This window comes from Artibeus jamaicensis, unplaced genomic scaffold (genome assembly GCF_021234435.1).
Source record: "Artibeus jamaicensis isolate MK-2021 breed Jamaican fruit bat unplaced genomic scaffold, CSHL_Jam_final contig_387, whole genome shotgun sequence".
NCBI lineage: Eukaryota > Metazoa > Chordata > Mammalia > Chiroptera > Phyllostomidae > Artibeus > Artibeus jamaicensis.
This window is the reverse complement of record NW_026521812.1, coordinates 20,962,984-20,979,940: the sequence shown is the minus strand read 5'-3', so window position 1 is coordinate 20,979,940 and position 16,957 is coordinate 20,962,984. Positions and strand designations below refer to the sequence as shown.

Here is a 16,957-nt window from a genome sequence, read left to right as displayed (position 1 = left end):
TGACCTCACGGCTAAGGTTGAAATGGCAGTGAGTTGAGCTAAAGAGACAGCCACTGCATCATGATGATGACGATTAACAAAAGTTTAATATTAAATGTACAACAGGCTCCAAGACAACGCTTCATTCTAGCTATAGGTGGCAAGTGATGTTATGACAGGGAATCCAAACGTTAAAACAGGAATGGAATGAAGGATCACCATTGCCCCAGGCACAAGAACAGCTCACTTTTTGCCAGATTTCTTAATTTCACCTGTAGCCAGGGGGCCCTTGGCCTTTGCTTTTAGCTTTTCAAATTTCTTCTGCTTCTTTTTTTGTTTCTGCTTGAATGTCCTATCTCATCCATCTCCTTGGCTTGCCTCTCGGGCTGCGTCAGGGGCTTCTTCTTGTCAACTTCGTGGCTTAACATGGTGCTCGCTGCCCCTTCCCCAGACCCTACCACCGGAAGCTCCCACTTTAAAGATTTTAGAGTTTCTTTTAGAGCAGTAAAAAACCACTGCAGGGGTTGAAGCAGGGGCTATGTTGAAGGAGATGTAGCAGATGCTTCTAGATATCAATTCTTTACTAACAAAACCCGGGTTTTTTGTTCGAGGCATTGATGTGTTCAGCCAAAAATGCAAATTGACTGGTTCCCTTGGCATAAGGGGTGGTCGTGTGACAATATAAGTGGCTATTGAGGTATAATTTGGAAGTCCACTGAGTGGACTTCTAATAATCTCAGGGAAAACTATTATTTAGCTGATAAAAATATATGTTACTTTCCCTTACACTTTTTCTTCTTTTTCCTATCTGAGAGAAGGATATAATACCTGGAGATACAGCAGCCGCCTTGCAACCACGAAGAAGGTTTCATGTCAAGGATACAGAATGGGCAGAAAGAAGGAGCTTGGTTTTCAGATGACACCCTTGAGCAGCTATACAAATGCTGATCAGCCTGCGTCCAGACTTCGTGTTGCATGAGAATATTAAATCCCTACTTGTTTAAACTACTGAGGTAGGGATTCCTGATACAGCTGAACACATTTCTGATCAATACAGAGCACTGGAGCAGAAGGAGGAACACGAATTGGAAAGCCTTTGTCAGAGTCTAGATCAGAGATGACAAGTACCTGTGTTAGAACGACAGTAAAGGACTGGGAGGAAGGACACAAGATACATTACCTAAGCAGCCCCCACATGGATACCAAGAATATCCCTCCACTCATTCAGGGCCCTTAAACCCATCTGCACATGAGGTGTCGGAGAGGCTGAAGGCTGGGGGGGTTTGGGAGGTTTCCTGGAGTACGTGGCTTTGCACAAGTCAGTGAATGAGAGATAAAAAACAACGTTATTTCTAGATCAAAGTTCACTCTTCCAGTCTTGTTTTCTCTGTATTTGCTGTTTTCATTTATTAACATGAGACATTCCTGCCTCCTGGGCCTCTGAGAGTATTGCTATCCTGTGGGTTGGAAATCTCAGACTTCACATTCTTGGCTCACGTGGGAAGACCTGGCAAGTAGGACCCTTACTTCTTGCCACCTTGGCTCGAGGGAGGACCCAGCTGCTCCTGGGAGACTCACCTAAGAAATTGCTTTTCCAATAAATAAAACAAGGCAGCTTTAACTTGGCAATCTGGAGCAGGCTCCAAGATACACTGATAAGTGAGAAAAAAAAAGTACAGGCACTGTGTAATATGCTACCATTAGTGGGGGAAAGGAAGAACACACACCAGACTGGAGCCGGTTTTCTGTTTGAAGTGAGCTGGGTGACTGCGAGGTAAGGATGGGAGAGGCTTAGTTTTCATGTGCACCCTTTTTGCGTTTGGAATTTTTTACCGAAACATGTTATAACTTATTCAAATAAGTTATTGCTTCCAATCAAAGCAATTTATGCAGCCTTATAAGTGATGTTACGAAACATGTATAATAACATAGCTTCTATGGTGGGTAGGAGGGGTGGGTGGAGGTGGAAGAGGGTGTGGAGGGATAAATGGTAATAAAAAATACAAAAAAAAGAACCTAATATATTTTGATCAGTAAAAAAAGAAACATAGTTTATAATATCATTTCAAATGAACCATTATGTGCATTTATAAAACAAAAGTAACAATAAGCAAAACCCCATGTACACAGAAGGACACTGGAAGAATATACACCATAGGTTATTGGTGATTTCCGAAACTATAGGTATTCTCTCCTTTTTTATTTTTAAATTTTCTTTTATTATATCTTTCTTTTAAAAATATTTTATTTATTTATTTTTTAGAGAGGGGGAAGGGAAGGAAAAAGAGAGGGAGAGAAATATCAATGTGTGGTTGCCTCTCATATGCCCTCCACTGGGGACCAGGCCCCCAACCCAGGCATGTGCCATGACTGGGAATTGAACCAGCAACCCTTTGGTTTGCAGGCCCATACTCAATCCACTAAGCTACATCAGCCAGGGCTCTTTTATTATATCTTTCATTTCATAATGGTGAAGACATGAATCTTATAACAAAAAAATGAATTGCTTTTCCTTCTGAGGTTGCAGCAACTGAGCCATTGAGGAGAGAACTAAAGTGTCCACACGATACTGACTCCTGTGGGCTGGAAGGGTGAGATTTGAAGTAGAAATGAGGCTGAGAGGCAGTGAACAGAGTCAAATAAAGACAAAGGCAGGAATTTTAACTGCCTTCCACCTGAGGGATTTTCTTTCCCTTCACTGCTGACATTTGCCTCATGTGGAAGAGTCATGTGTTCTTGGGTGGATATACCTGCTCCTTAAAGCTTTCTCTATCTATTATGCTCCCACTTCTTGGGTCACCTACTCTTCTAAGCACTTTCTAGTTTGTAGCTCATAATTTCACACTTAACTCCTGTACTGCCTGGTAGCATCCATTTGATTCTCCACCTGTGGGTGCATCTCCATCACAGGTTTGTCCCTGACAATGCCAAAAGTCCCTACCTCCTGCTCTGTGGAGCTGCATGGTCAGCTGTTTCCTGGGTGTCTTCCTAGAGAGCTCCAGGTGCATTAAACAGGTTTGAAATGAAGGTGCAGATCCCTGGCCAAGCCTGCTGCCTGTGTTGTATTCCTCATCTCTGTGAACAGCACTACCACTCACGCAGTTGCCCAGCCAGGGATTTCTAAGTTCGCCCTGACAGTCTCCTTTCCCTCTTTTCTGCCAGTTGTTCCCTTCTCTCTACACCCTTGCCTGCTATTGTTCATCTTTAATCTCCCAGCTGTTAGTCCAGTCTATCATTTTTTAATTATCTTTTTAATTTTAATTATTGTTCAAGTAGAGTTTTCTGCCCTTTACCCCAACCCAGCCCACCCCAAGCCCTCCCCACCTCCCTCGTGTCTCCACCACACCATGTTATTGTCCATGTGTCCTTTATACTAGTTCCTTCCTTCCTTCCCCTCCCCTGAAATTCCCTCCCCCTCCCCTCTGGTCGCTGTCAGCTTGTTCTCAATTTCAGTGTCTTTGGTTATATTTTATTTGTTTGTTTGTTTTGTTGATTAGATTCCTGTTGAAGGTGAGATCATGTGGTATTTGTCTTTCAATGCCTGGCCTATTTCACTCAGCATAAGGCTTTCCAGTTCCATCCATGCTGTTGCAAAGGGTAGGAGCTCCTTCTTTCTTTCTGCTGCATAGAGTTCCATTGTGTGTATGTACAATAGTTTTGGGATCCATTCATTTACTGATGGGCACCTAGGTTGCTTCCACCTCTTGGCTATTGTAAATTGTGCTGCTATGAACATTGAGGTGCATAGGTTCTTTTGGATTGGTATTTCAGGGTTCTTAGGATATAATACTAGAGGTGTAATTGCTGGGTCAAAAGGCAGATCCATTTTTAGTTTTCTCAGAAAATTCCATACTGTTTCCCATGGTGGTTGTACCAGTCTGCAATCCCACCAACAGTGCACTAAGGTTCCATTTTCTCCACAACCTCTCCAACACTTGTTGTTTATTGCTTTGTTTATGATGGCCATTCTGACCCGTGTGAAGAGGTATCTCATTGTGGTTTTAATTTGCATCTCTCTGATGGCTAGCAATACCGAGCATCTTTTTGTGTGTCTTTGGATCCTCTATATGTCCTCCTTGGAGAAGTGTCTATTCAAGTCCTTTGCCCATTTTTTAATTGGGTTGCTTATCTTCTTAGAGTGGAGTCATGTGAGTTCTTTATATATTTTGGAGATTAAACCCTTGTCTGACTATCATTGCCAAATATGTTTTCCCATATGGTTGGTTCTCTTTTTTATTTTGATACTCTTTTCTTTAGCCATGCAGAAGCTTTTAATTTTGATGAGATCCTATTTGTTTATTCTTTCCTTTATGTCCCTTGCTCTAGGGGATCCAGTCTATCATTTTAAAATTAAAATCTCACTAAGCAACTCTCCTACTTAAAAGACTCCCAGCAGAACTCCATGACCTGATAAAATCCAAATACCTAGTGCGGCAGAAAATGTTCTTCATAGTACATTCCCGGCCTGCCTCTCTGGCCACATCCCCTGCCATTGCCTAAATTATATAAACCTTCAGTTTCTTAATGCTCCTTGAACAAAATATGTCCTTTACAATTCAGTACTTTAGTACATGCTGTTTCTAATACTTAGCTATCTCCTACTCTCGTTGCAGAATTACCTGAATTATCACCTCCTCCCTGAAGCCTTCCCAACTTCCCCAGAAGGTAGCTGCAGTTCCCTCTTCTGTGTGCTTGGTACCAGGCTTTAATCTCTAATTCTTGCCACTACATAAGAACGGGGAGTATATATTAATTCTTCTTTTCCCAGAGCCCTCCCTGCACAATGTCCACCACACAGTAAGTGCTCTGAATGTTGAATGCATTCATGAAAGGTTTGCATTTCTCCTGTACTCCCACTATGCTACAGTGGCCCTGAAATGTGGTCAGATCACTGGGTGACAAAGAGCTGTGGACCAGAAGAGTTTTTAGTAAAGAAAACTTTCCTTTTACCTGTTTCTCTGGTTCTTTCCTCCAGCCCTTTCTCACTTATCTCTCAATCAGCAGACCTAAGCTATGTGGGTGGTAGTATGCATAATAAAACAACTAAGCCTTTGATTTGATTCTATTCTTAATTTTCATCCTACTCAACTCTATTCTTTCCAAAGGTTTAATAAGTAAGCATGAATTCTCCCTTGGTATCAGGCTGCAAGTGGAGCAAGAGGATTCTATTATAGCTAAGAATCATCTGAGCAAACAGAGGAAAGGGGAGCATCAAAACTGTGCTGGCAGGAAAAGGGCTTCCAGGCCCTTGGACGAGAGCTGCCCACCCCATCCTCTGGCTTTGATCTCCATGGCTCCATTAGAACAACGTATTATCTTTAACCAGCTCTTTGTTTCTATGCCAGGAATGTAGACCAAGGGTTTGTACCATTACGCAAAAAAGAATAACAACAGCAAATTGTTGTCAGAGCCAGACATGATACAACATTAGGAGATGGGTTCTTTCAGACACACTCAAAAAGAGTCAGGAGGCTTTCGTTAGAAATAAATATTGAAGGGTCTTATGGTCCTGCATTCTTAGCCTGTCAGTTGGTCCAAGATGCTAATCTTCAGATGTCTGGTGGTCAAAACAATGGAACAATTTCTTCCTGAGGTCATTCAGATGGTCATCTGAGGATCTGATGTATATCCAGGCATTGACTTGGACTGGAAAGTTCATAAGTTTAAATTCTCAGGCTAGTTAGGGCAAGAATAGAATCGTTTTCTCATGCCTTGGCCTACTTTATTTTAATCATTTAGCAGTTTGACCATAGTGACTCCATTTTATTTCTTCACTTTATTACTTGAGACAAGAAGCAGGAGCAGCTGTGGCTGTGATCTCGAAATGGGAGGAGGTAATCTCAGACTGTGGTTAACCAGCTTCCCGGGGAGCCACAGCCCTGCTGACCAGAGGAGGCCCAGGCCCAGGCCCTGCTGAAGGCAGCTGCTATCGCCACACATCCAGGGGGAGGTCGTCACATGGGTAGTGTGGGGACAGGGAAGACACCAAGTCTGCTGAGTATTCTCAGATGGTATGCTCTTCTTCTCTGGGAGAATGGTAGTGCCATTCACAGAATAGGGAAACTGGGGTAAGTGGTCTTTCCTTTACTGGCCGGGAAACCTCGGAGCCATTTTTACCTCCTTTGTGCACTTTCCCTTCCCTCATCAGCCTATCATTTAATAAGTTGCCAAGTTGGGTTAGTCCTCAGTCAGGGTGTATGTGAGAGGCAACCAGTCTATGTTTCTCTCACATGCCAATGTTTCTCTCCCTCTTCCTTCCTCCCTTCCCCTCTCTCTCAACATATAAAATAAATAAATCTTCTTTTTATTAATATTGAATTATTTTTTTTAATTTATTTTGAGAGAGAGGGGAAGGGAGGAAGAAAGAGGGGAGAAACATCAACATGTGGTTGCCTCTCATGCACCCTCAACTGGGGACCTAGCCTGCAACCTAGGCATGTGCCCCGACTGGGAATTGAACCAGTGACCCTTTGGTTCGAAGGCCAGCACTCAATCCACAGAGTCACACCAACCAGGGCATAAATAAAATCTTTAAAAACAAACAAACAAAGAAACAAAAAACACACCAGAACCTGCCACTCCACTCCTCTGAGGGGTCTCCACTGGACTCAGAATAAAACCCAAGTGCCTCTTCTAACTTGAGGCCCTTCTTTGTCTGGCTCTTGCTCCATTCAGATCTCACCTCATGTGTTCTCCCTGTCTGTTCTCTTAACTGAGGGAGCAGCCCAGAATGTTTTGCTTTAGGAGCTCTGCAGGTGCTGTTCCCTCTCGTCCTTTGGGGCTGAGTTGAAGGGTCCCCTTCTCTGACTACCACCCAGCAGTGTCCCTCTCTGTCATTTGCTTTGGTTGTCAAATGATCTTTCATTGAAATATTTCCCTTTATAGTTTTTTAAAAAGATTATACTTATTTATTTTTAGAGAGAGGGGAATAGAGGGAGAGAGAAACATCGATCAATTGCCTCCTCCCCACCCCCAACTGGGGACCTGGCCTGCAACCCAGACATGTGCCCTGACCAGGAATTTTGGTCTGGAGGCTGGTGCTCAATCCACTGAGCCACACCAGTGAGGGCTCCTTTGGTTCTTAACTAGCTGAGCTTTATGCTATGTGTTACTATATATTAATTTCTACACCAACACCAACTACTGTGCTGGGTGCTGGGGATTAATAGATAACTCACAGACTGTTTCTTTAGTGTGTTTAGTGAGGGAGACAAACAAGTAAAAAAAAATGATAGCATCGTGAATCAACTAGCTGGGCATCAACTCTGCAGCCCATAGACTGGGCCGTCCCCAGGATCTCTTTAATGGTTCCAGAGAGTTCTCTAGCTAAAGATTAGTGCCACGTCTGTTGGGCAAAGTTGACAATCTCATCAAAAATGGTATTTCCACTATGCTTAATGTTTCGTTTCGTTTTGCTTCTTTCTGTCTCTCGGCAGTACTTTGAGGGCTGTGGCGATCAGCACAGAGGCAGAAGGTAGAACAGAGGCAGAGAACAGGTGCAGATTGAGGACCTGTTTATTCTGAATGATCAGTTTCACTGTAACCCTCAGACCCTTCCAATCACTGGTTGTTTTGGTGATGTCATCGCCAGCCCTTTCTGGAGACAGACTCAGAGGGCCACTCTTGGGACTCAGGGCAGATGTGGCACAGACGTCCCCACCAGGATACTTCAGGTATATGACTTTGGTCTTGTTGGGGTTGAACTTAGGTGGGGTGGTGGAGGCGGCTAGTGTCAGTAGAACCCAGATTCTGGACGACAGAAGAAAGTCGCACCTAGGCCTCCTCTGAGCCGAAAGCTGAAAACTTGTCTGTCTTTTTTTTAAACCACTGAATCCCCCCCAACTGCCTGACAAATAAATGTTCAATAAATAGTTGTTAACTGAGTGCACGAAGGAGCAGGGCAATTGCCACTTTAGGTGGAAAAGGTGGGTTTGGTTTTTTTGAGTCTTATCTATCCTTGGGGCTGTTTTCAAGGTGATGCTTTGAAAGGTTTTAACATTTTTAGTTGATCTGGAAGGTATTTTTAAAAAATAGAAAAAGACCCATTTTGGTTTGTGAGACTAGTAGATAATTAAAAAAAACATTGGTAGCAATTTCTGGAAGCCATCCAATTCCCAATTCTGCCTGTTGCCCTCTCCGTAGCACTAAATGCACATCAGCATTAGCTTATGTTTTCCACTGCTGTTTTCTGGACTTCTTTTTTTTAAATTTTTACTTATTGATTTGAGAGAGAGCGAGAGAAACATTGATTTGTGGTTCCACTTATTTATGTATTCATCAGTTGATTTGTGTGTGTGCCCTGATCCAGGATCCAACCCCTAACCTTGGTGTATCAGGATGATGCTCTAACCAACTAAGCTTCCTGGCCAAGGCCATGTTTTCTGGATTTCTTGGCATATTGCCTTCCTGATTCAGATTTAACAAGGAAAACCAAGGTGAAATAAAAACTAGGTTGGAATAAAAGCCTAGCTTTTTGTTCCAATTAAAATTATTCTACAACAGTAATAAGATGAGTGACAAAATTTGTTTCATATCATTTGCTAAACTCTTCACAAAGAGTTGGGCAGAGCACAGCTGACTTACAGTGTTCCCTCTCCCAGAGATTGCTAGCAGCCAATGGCAAGGGTCCCGGCCTCTAGAGAAAAAGGCAGCTTGTTTACTGAGAAGTCAAGGTCTTGCCCCCGAGCATCATTAGGAGTTGCTCTACAGGGAAGAAGAAAATAAGTAGGGACCAGAAATCTTTTCCAAGGGAAAAAAAGAGTTAAGGAGAAAAGTTTGACAATCCTATCAAAATAAAAAATGGCATGGACCTAGGCTATGAGGCTTATATATTCATTCACTTCTTCATTTTCATTTATGCATCTATTTAAAAAACATTGGGCACTTTGAGCAAGGCACCAAATGAAGTCCCAGATGACAGACTAGAGAATGAATGAGTCTTGGATCTTGGATGTAAATAGCTCACATTTCATGGCCAAATGATACGTATGGTGTTTGTGAAAGTGGCTTGTGAGTGGCAAACACTGCAATGTGTTGGTTATTTTTCCAACAGTTAATACAGTGGTTGGCATGGAACAGGTGTTCAAAAATGGCTGTTGAATGAATGAATAAGGAGCAGGATCAAAACAACAAGCCAAAATATGTGAGTACTCGAGACAGTAGAGGCTGAAAACTACAAAGGAGATCTGTGTGATTCAGGCAAACACCAAACAGGGCTCCTTGATTATTTCAGCGGTTGGGAACTCAATGTTCTATACACTGCTCTTCTTGTAACCATGTGACTTGGGCCCCTTAATCTCTCTGGGATTGAGTAATGGAGTACCACCCTGCCATGAGACTACCGCACCTGCGATGTGCTGTATTTGTGAGTTGGGCTCCATCCTGAAGTTCATTAAAGTAGCTGGAGTTAGAATAATACATTACTGCTTCTCAATTGTAAATCCCTTTAAATCCCATGGAAGGAAACACATAAAACTGTTAATAAACATTTCCCTTTTTTGTGTGTAGGAATGTGTTCACCTCAAATCGGAAATGCTGCTTAAATTTAAACCTTACAATGCTGCTTATATGAGCTTGTTTTTCTCCCATTGATCTTAAAAAAACTGCAATAAGAATTTAGTATCTAGTCTGCAAATTAATTAGCTTGTCAAGTTTTGAGACTTACTTGTTTTGAGAGATTTACAATAATGTGCCAAATTAGCTCGCTCAATTTCTTATGTCATAAAGTGATCATTAGTGGATATAAATATAACAAAGAAAATGTTTTCAAAGGCTGTTTGACCATCGAAGCCCATATCACTCTTAATTTGCACCCAGTCATGGGAGAAATGGGACCAGAAACTCCAGGGCAGAGAAGTCCGACAATTCCCCAAGTTCCAGAATGAGGTGCAGAGAAGTCAAAATTTAACCCTACAATCTCATTAAAGCTTTATGACTATAATTATTACTTCAAAGCTATCAGGTGGTATAGATATGCATAACTATTGCAGAAATTGAGTGGTATGTGTACATTTTTTTGACAGAGATTGCTTTGAGGGTAAACTCATCATAAGTAGTTAGGATCTATTTTCTATTAAAACATTTGCATATATCTCATTATATGGTAAATAAATATTCATTATTAAAAAGTTAGGAAATGTAGAGACATGAAAAAGAGAAAAAATCACTCAAAAGTCCATCCTGTAGGGAAAAAAACACATATACTTTTTAAAATTAAAGAATGGGATTATACTATTTGTAATAGGAAAAATACTCAGAACCTAATATCAAAATGCCTGTTTTCATATTTCTGTACTAGAGAGAGCAGCACCTAGAAAGCAGCAGGGGTGAAGGCTGACACTTGTTTTGTAAATATAAATATAAGGGAAAATGAAAACTGAAAAAATATTTTGATAATGAGGAAATTTTCATGTTGCTTTATATTTGTATGGTATTGCTTGAGGTTAGAGAATTTCGGTTTCTTATTTCCTCTGCTTAGTCCTCATAAGCATTTACTGAATCGTTTGCTGACTGGTAATGTTCTAGTATTCCACTTAATGAAGTTTGTATGTAGTGTTTATTATGTTCAAGTACCAAGCTTACCAGGAATTGGCCTGGCGCAGCGCTTTGTACCTAATAGATAATCAATGAGTTTTTGTTGAATAAGTTCATTCATGTACAGTATTTAAACCATAGTTTCAAATATTATTTGAGTGTACCAGCCTAGGATGTTGTATTCACATAGTTCATAGGTCTTAACAATCTTGAGAACATCCTTTTCTTAAGGGACTCAAATGACATGCATGCAATGCAGACTGACACCATTATAAATGGCATGCTTCAAAAAGTGACCCAGAGTTCGTTTAGCTACTAAGAGAAAAACTTGGTTCATAGCAACAGTGAATAAACTGCAAACTTTTGGGAAAGATTATCACAAGGAAGAAATGGGCCAAGCATGCTGCTTTAACCTTCTCTGTCAGAACATGATAGAGTTTATTTCAAAGGCAAGGAGAATTCCAGAGAAGAGGGAATGACTTGGTCAAGGCCGTGTAGCTATCTAAGGACAATGATAGTAGGACTAGCAGCCAGGTCCCCTGAATCCTGATTTATGGCTTTTATACCACCATGCTCTGTAATAACATATGTTCTACAAATAAATGCTGGGTCAGTGGCCTCAGTTTGAATACTTCTATATTATATTTCATCTAATGAGGAAAAGTAAATGCTTACCACTCTTATTGTAGACAGAATAATAGCCTACATCCTAATTATCCTCAGAACCTGTGAATATGTCACTTTAATAATGAAAGGTGATTAAACTGAGCATTCTGAGATAAAAGGATTATCCTGAATAACCTGAATGGGCCCCAGGTAATCACAGGGGTCTTTCACGGGAGGAGTCAGGAATGTCAGAATCAGAAAATGAGCCAAAGATTGGAGTGATGTAGCCCACTCACAAATGCTGGCAGCCTGTGAAAGCTGGGAGAGGCAAAGGACAGATTTTCCCTTGAAGCCTCCAGCAGGAAACAGCCTTGGTAACAACTCGATTTTAGCCTAGTAACTCATTTCAGATTTCTGACCCCCAAAATTTGTGCTGTGTTAAGCCACTAAATTTGTGGTAATTTGTTACAGCGGTAATAGGAAATTAATATAATCTTCATTTTAAAGTAGTTCTAATCTATTCTTTTTTATTAGACTGTTGATGATCTGGAGGGTGGATAGGTGGTAGAAGAAATCCTTTTTATATCTGTTTGGTGTGGCTCAGTGGATTGATTGCAGGCCTGAGAACCAAAGGGTCACTGGTTTGACTCCCAGTCAGGGCACATGCCTGGTCTGCAGGCCAGGTCCCCAGTAGGGGGCATGCAAGAAACAACCACACATTGACGTTTTGCTCTCTCTCTTTCTCCCACTCTTCTCCTCTCTCTAAAAATAAATAAATAAAAATCTTTAAAAAAAAAGAAGTTCTTTCTGTTCTGTGAGTGGTCAAATATTTTCCACACTGTACTTCAAAAGCTATGTTTTGTATTTATCATATTCATTTGTTTTTATCTCTCCTTTTATCAAGCCCTCTGTTTACACATCCCATTCATATTTTTCATCCTATTCAAACAAACCGTTCTATCAAGAGTCTATAAGCTTATTTACTTAGAGAGCGTCAAAGCTGAAGCTTCTCTTTGTGCCTTTGATCACAGACCCGCCATATGTGTCTCATTCTTTCTCCCCACCCCAGTTCTTTTTTCTCTTTGTCTTTCCTTTTCACAAGATTCTCCCTTCCGTCTGCACTTTTTTCCTGTTTCTCTGCTCCATTTAATTTCAGTTAAATTGCTTAATCATCCACTTTCTTCTCTTTTTCTTTGGTACTCTCTTTGACCCTGTCGTATTCTTGAGTTTCCATCTGATCTCGCTCACAATAGTCTGGACACTTTCTCTACTTCATCCATGCTTCCAGAACTTCTCACTCAGTGGCTGAAAACGGATCAGAGGAATCAAGAGTTCCTCAGTTTGAAGGGTTTTCAAATATCATCTAGTCCAACCATCCACCCATTCATGTTTGAATCATACTTTTTCCCTCATATATTTGACAAATAACTTTCTTCCACAAGTTTTTTGTTGCTGTTGTTGTTTTCTTTTGTTTTCAAGCCTGTGTGTCAGGTATATGCTCAGGCTTTGCTGGAGCGTACCCAGGAGAGAGAGCAAATTCATCAGAATTCTAAACTGATTGCTTTAAAATTCCACCCCTGGGAGAGGTTGAAACTGCAGTTCGGTTGTTTGTTAAGTTTTGGTTTGGTGGCTCGGCTTAGCAAAAGTGACTCCATTTTGGGTCTTTTGTTTCTTTTTTACATTATTATTATTATTATTATTATTCTTTATTACGTGTATTAGTTTACTAGGGCTGCTGTAACAAAATATCACAGACTGGGTGGTTCAAACAATAGCAATTTGTTTTCTCACAGTTCTGGAAGCTAGAATCTAATATCAAGGTGTAAGCAGGTTTGACTTCTTCCGAGGCCTCCCCACTTGGTTTTCAGATGGCCACTTCTCTCTGCGTCCTCGCATGGCATTTCCCAGGTGTTTCTCTCTCTTTGTGTATGCTCATCTCCTCTTCTTATAAGGACACCGGTCAGATTGGATTAGGGCCCACTCTAATGGTCTTCTCTAATTACCTTTTTATAGGCCCTGTCTTCAAATACCATCACATTCCTTGTAAGGTGCTTCGGATTAAGGCCTTAATGTATAATTTTCTGTTTTGGGGAGGGATACAACTTAGTCCACAACACTATGATTTTAATTTTATTTTAAAATACACATTTCAAAAAAGATTGAAAGGAACTGTAGTAGATTTGTGATGTTGTGAGCAATCCTGAAGATTCATAATATGTGCTCATTGGTAAAAAAGCTTTACTCATGTACAAATCCGAGTCATATGGATTGCTAAAGATGGCCCGTGGCAACAACAACTGGGCATCCTCATCTCATCAGGTTTCTTTTTTTCTTTTAGATTTTATTTATTTACTTTTAGAGTGAGGGGTAGGGAGGAAGAGAGAGAGGGAGAGAAACATCAGTGTGTGGTTGCCTCTCATGAGCCCCCAACCAGGGACCTGGCCTGCAACCCAGGCATGTGCCCTGACTGGGAATGGAACCAGTGATCTTTTGGTTCACAGGCAGGTGCTCAATCCACTGAGCCACACAAGACAGGGCCTCATCAGTTTCTTTATGTTTCACTCATTGTTTTAGATGAAGCAATTTTCATTAAGAGTCACATAATTTTTTTGGTGATATCATACCATATTTTATAGGGGAAATATGCTACAAAGTATTTATAAATAATGATGCTGTCCTGTAAGTAATAAAAAGTATTAAAAGTTAAGAGAGGTTATTTGAGTAATATGATAATGTTCTTTTAATTTTGTTTTTTATAATATTTGTAATTTGAGCATGTATTGCTCTTATAACTGGGAAATAAATTTATGTTGTTTAAAAAATATTGAAAAATTTCCACCAGAAAATATGGTACCAAAATTGATGTGTTCAATTTCCTGATTTGTGATTCTTTACATTTAAAAAAATTCTATTTAGTTCGATTTGACAGTTATTTGTTGTACACCAACACTGTGCTCAGTGTTATGGTTGAAAGCGTTATGACACATATCTGGCCTGTTTGAAAATTCTTACTCTAGTTAAGGAGACCAGAAACCACTTTGCTGAATGTGAAAACTGCTATAAATAAAATATGGAAGCCTAGAGGAAGAATCAATAAACGCTTCATAGAGGTGACTTCCATTTTAGAGTTAAATCTTGAAGATAGCGTAGGATTTCACCATTCAAAGAAGGGGAAAGATGTCCCCTTTAAAAGGGGGGTCAGCAAGAAGGCAGACGGGCATGGAGGTGTTCATACCTGCTTTTGAAATGAGGAGCAGGCCATAAGCCTGGAGAATCATGTACAGGCAGGGATATGGAGAAGGATGAAACGGTGGAGGCGGAGTTTTGGGCATTGAAACTAGTTGGGAAGTCATTATGCTGCTCCATGAGAATTGATAAGGAATTGTTAAAGAACTAGCAGCTAGATGGAGAATGGGGGGGCCAGTCAGAAGACCACCTGGAGCTCGAGTTGGCACCATTGTATTTGCGGGAAGCAGCAAAGAGGTATGGGGTTGGACAAAAAGTTCATTTGTTTTTTTTCTGTAAGATGGCTTTAGTAGTGCTTAGTTGCCTTTAATTTCATTTGAAACAATTTTGTTATATTTTACTGTGATAGCTGTCATACCAGTGTACATTTAAAAAAAACAAAATTGGTGAATTTTTGTATAGCCATTTTAATATTGAAGATAGAAGAAAATGCACAACATTTTGGCATATTATGCTTTATTATTTCAAGAAAGATAAAAACACACCTGAAATGCAAAAAAAAAGTGTATAGTATATGGAAAAGGTGCTGTGATTGATCAAACATGTCAAAAGTAGTTTGCGAAGTTTCATGCTGGAGATTTCTTGCTGAACAGTGCTTCATGGTTGGGTAGACCAGTTGAAGTTGATAGCTATCAAATTGAGACATTAACTGAGAATAATCAATGTTATACCATGTGAGAGATAGCTGACATACTCAAAATATCCGAATTAATAAAGTTATTGGTGAAAATGAAAAATATGCCTTTTATTTTACGGAAAAAATCATATGGACTTTTTGGCCAATGCCATACAATGAGATACCACCTCATACCTGTCAGGATGGACAGTATCGAAACATCAACAAATAACAAGTGTGGTAAGGATGTGGAGAAAAGAGAACCCTTTTGCACTGTTGGTGGGACTTTAAATTGGTACATCCACTATGGAAAACAGTATGGAGTCCTCAAAAAAAAAAAATAGAACTACCATATGATCTAGCAATTTACTTCTGGGTATTTATCTGAACAAAATGAGAACACTAATTTGAAAAGATATGCATCCTCCCACTTTGTTTATTGCAATGTTATTTATATTAGCCAAGATATAGAATCAACCTAGGTGTCCATCAGTAGATGAATGGATAAAGAACATGTGGCACATTATACAATGGAATATTACTCAGCCATAAAAAATGAAGTCTTGCCACTTGTGACAACATGAACACACCTAGAGGTATTGTGCTAAGTGAAATGTCAGACAGAGAAAGACAAATACTGTATGGTTTCCCCTGTATGTGAAATCTAAAAAAATAAAATAATATAAATGAACAAACAAAACAGAAATAGATTCATAGAAAAAGAACAAACTGATGATTGCCAGAGGGGAAGGGGTTGGGGATGGATGTAAAGGTTAAGGGGAATAAGAGGCACGAACTCCCAGTTATAAAATAAATAGGCCACAGAGATGTAGCGTACATCATGGGGAATGTAGTCAATAATGCTGTAATAGCTTCATCCAGCGACAGTGGTCACTAAACTTAGTGTGGCGCTCACATCGTGGTGTATGTAAATGTAAGGTCACTATGCTGTATACCTGAAACTACTATAATGTATGTCCACCTTACTGTAATAAAATTTTCTTAAAAGGCTAAACACCAACTTGCCTGATTTAATAAAAATTCAGCCTGGAATCCAATTTGTAGTCCAAGATGTCTTTTTCTTGGAGCATTGGAACTTAAAGTAACACTTTAATTTTTAAGGTACTTTATAGTTTTCAAAGTGCTTTTGTTTTATTATTTCATTTCACATTGTGAAATCTTTTCTTTCACTAACTTAGAAATTTGAAGAAAACAAAGGAAAGCAGTGCAGATGAAGGCACCGCCAGGCCCTAGTGTAGCTGAACTGGAACTTAGTTTTCATTGCCAAACGGCAGCTTGCATCCTCCATTCAGACCGTAGGCTGGAGTAATTCAGCCAAACAGATCAAATTAGTATGGCTAGAGAGATGCTGTATCAGATTTTGTAAGTGGTGCCTTTGGTGAGTTGGGGAAAGAGTAACTGGTAGAAAATAAAAAACTTTCTCTTTAAGGAACAGATAATATAATAGCTGAGGACAAGGATGTGTAAAATTCTAGCTTTAAATCTTTCTATTTTTAAATTTTCCTGAACTGATACATTTGTGATTAGAGAAAACTTGTATTTATAAAGATGCAAACATCCATTTGCATTACTTTGATCCCAAGAAAACAGTGGTCATGAGAAGTCCTAGAAAGAAATATGGACATCATCGGCGGTAATGAGAATCACCGCTAATGTTTCCTGAGAGCTCGCCGTGTGCGGAGTGCTTTGCTGGTGTCGACTCTTCAGTCCTTTAAGCCAGAGCTGCTCCTGTAGAAATCTTCCCTGCAAAGTGTCACACTTTAATCTGAAATTAGGGTACACTAGATTATGTTTACAAATAATATTGACATACAAGTGGGAAAAAAGTTTGAGAATGAATTATATACTTAAAAATAACATTCCAAACCTCCGTACAAATATACGTAGCACTTATGTATAAAATGAAAGTTTACAAATAAACTGTCACATTGAATATTTTGATATGCACATACACAT

General features: G+C 39.9%; 1 pseudogene; it reads right to left on the bottom strand.

Annotated features, from left to right (window-relative positions):
• Window positions 1-222: 222 nt before the first annotated feature.
• LOC128627345 (translation machinery-associated protein 7-like) lies at window positions 223-407 on the bottom strand (annotated as a pseudogene).
• Window positions 408-16,957: the final 16,550 nt, after the last annotated feature.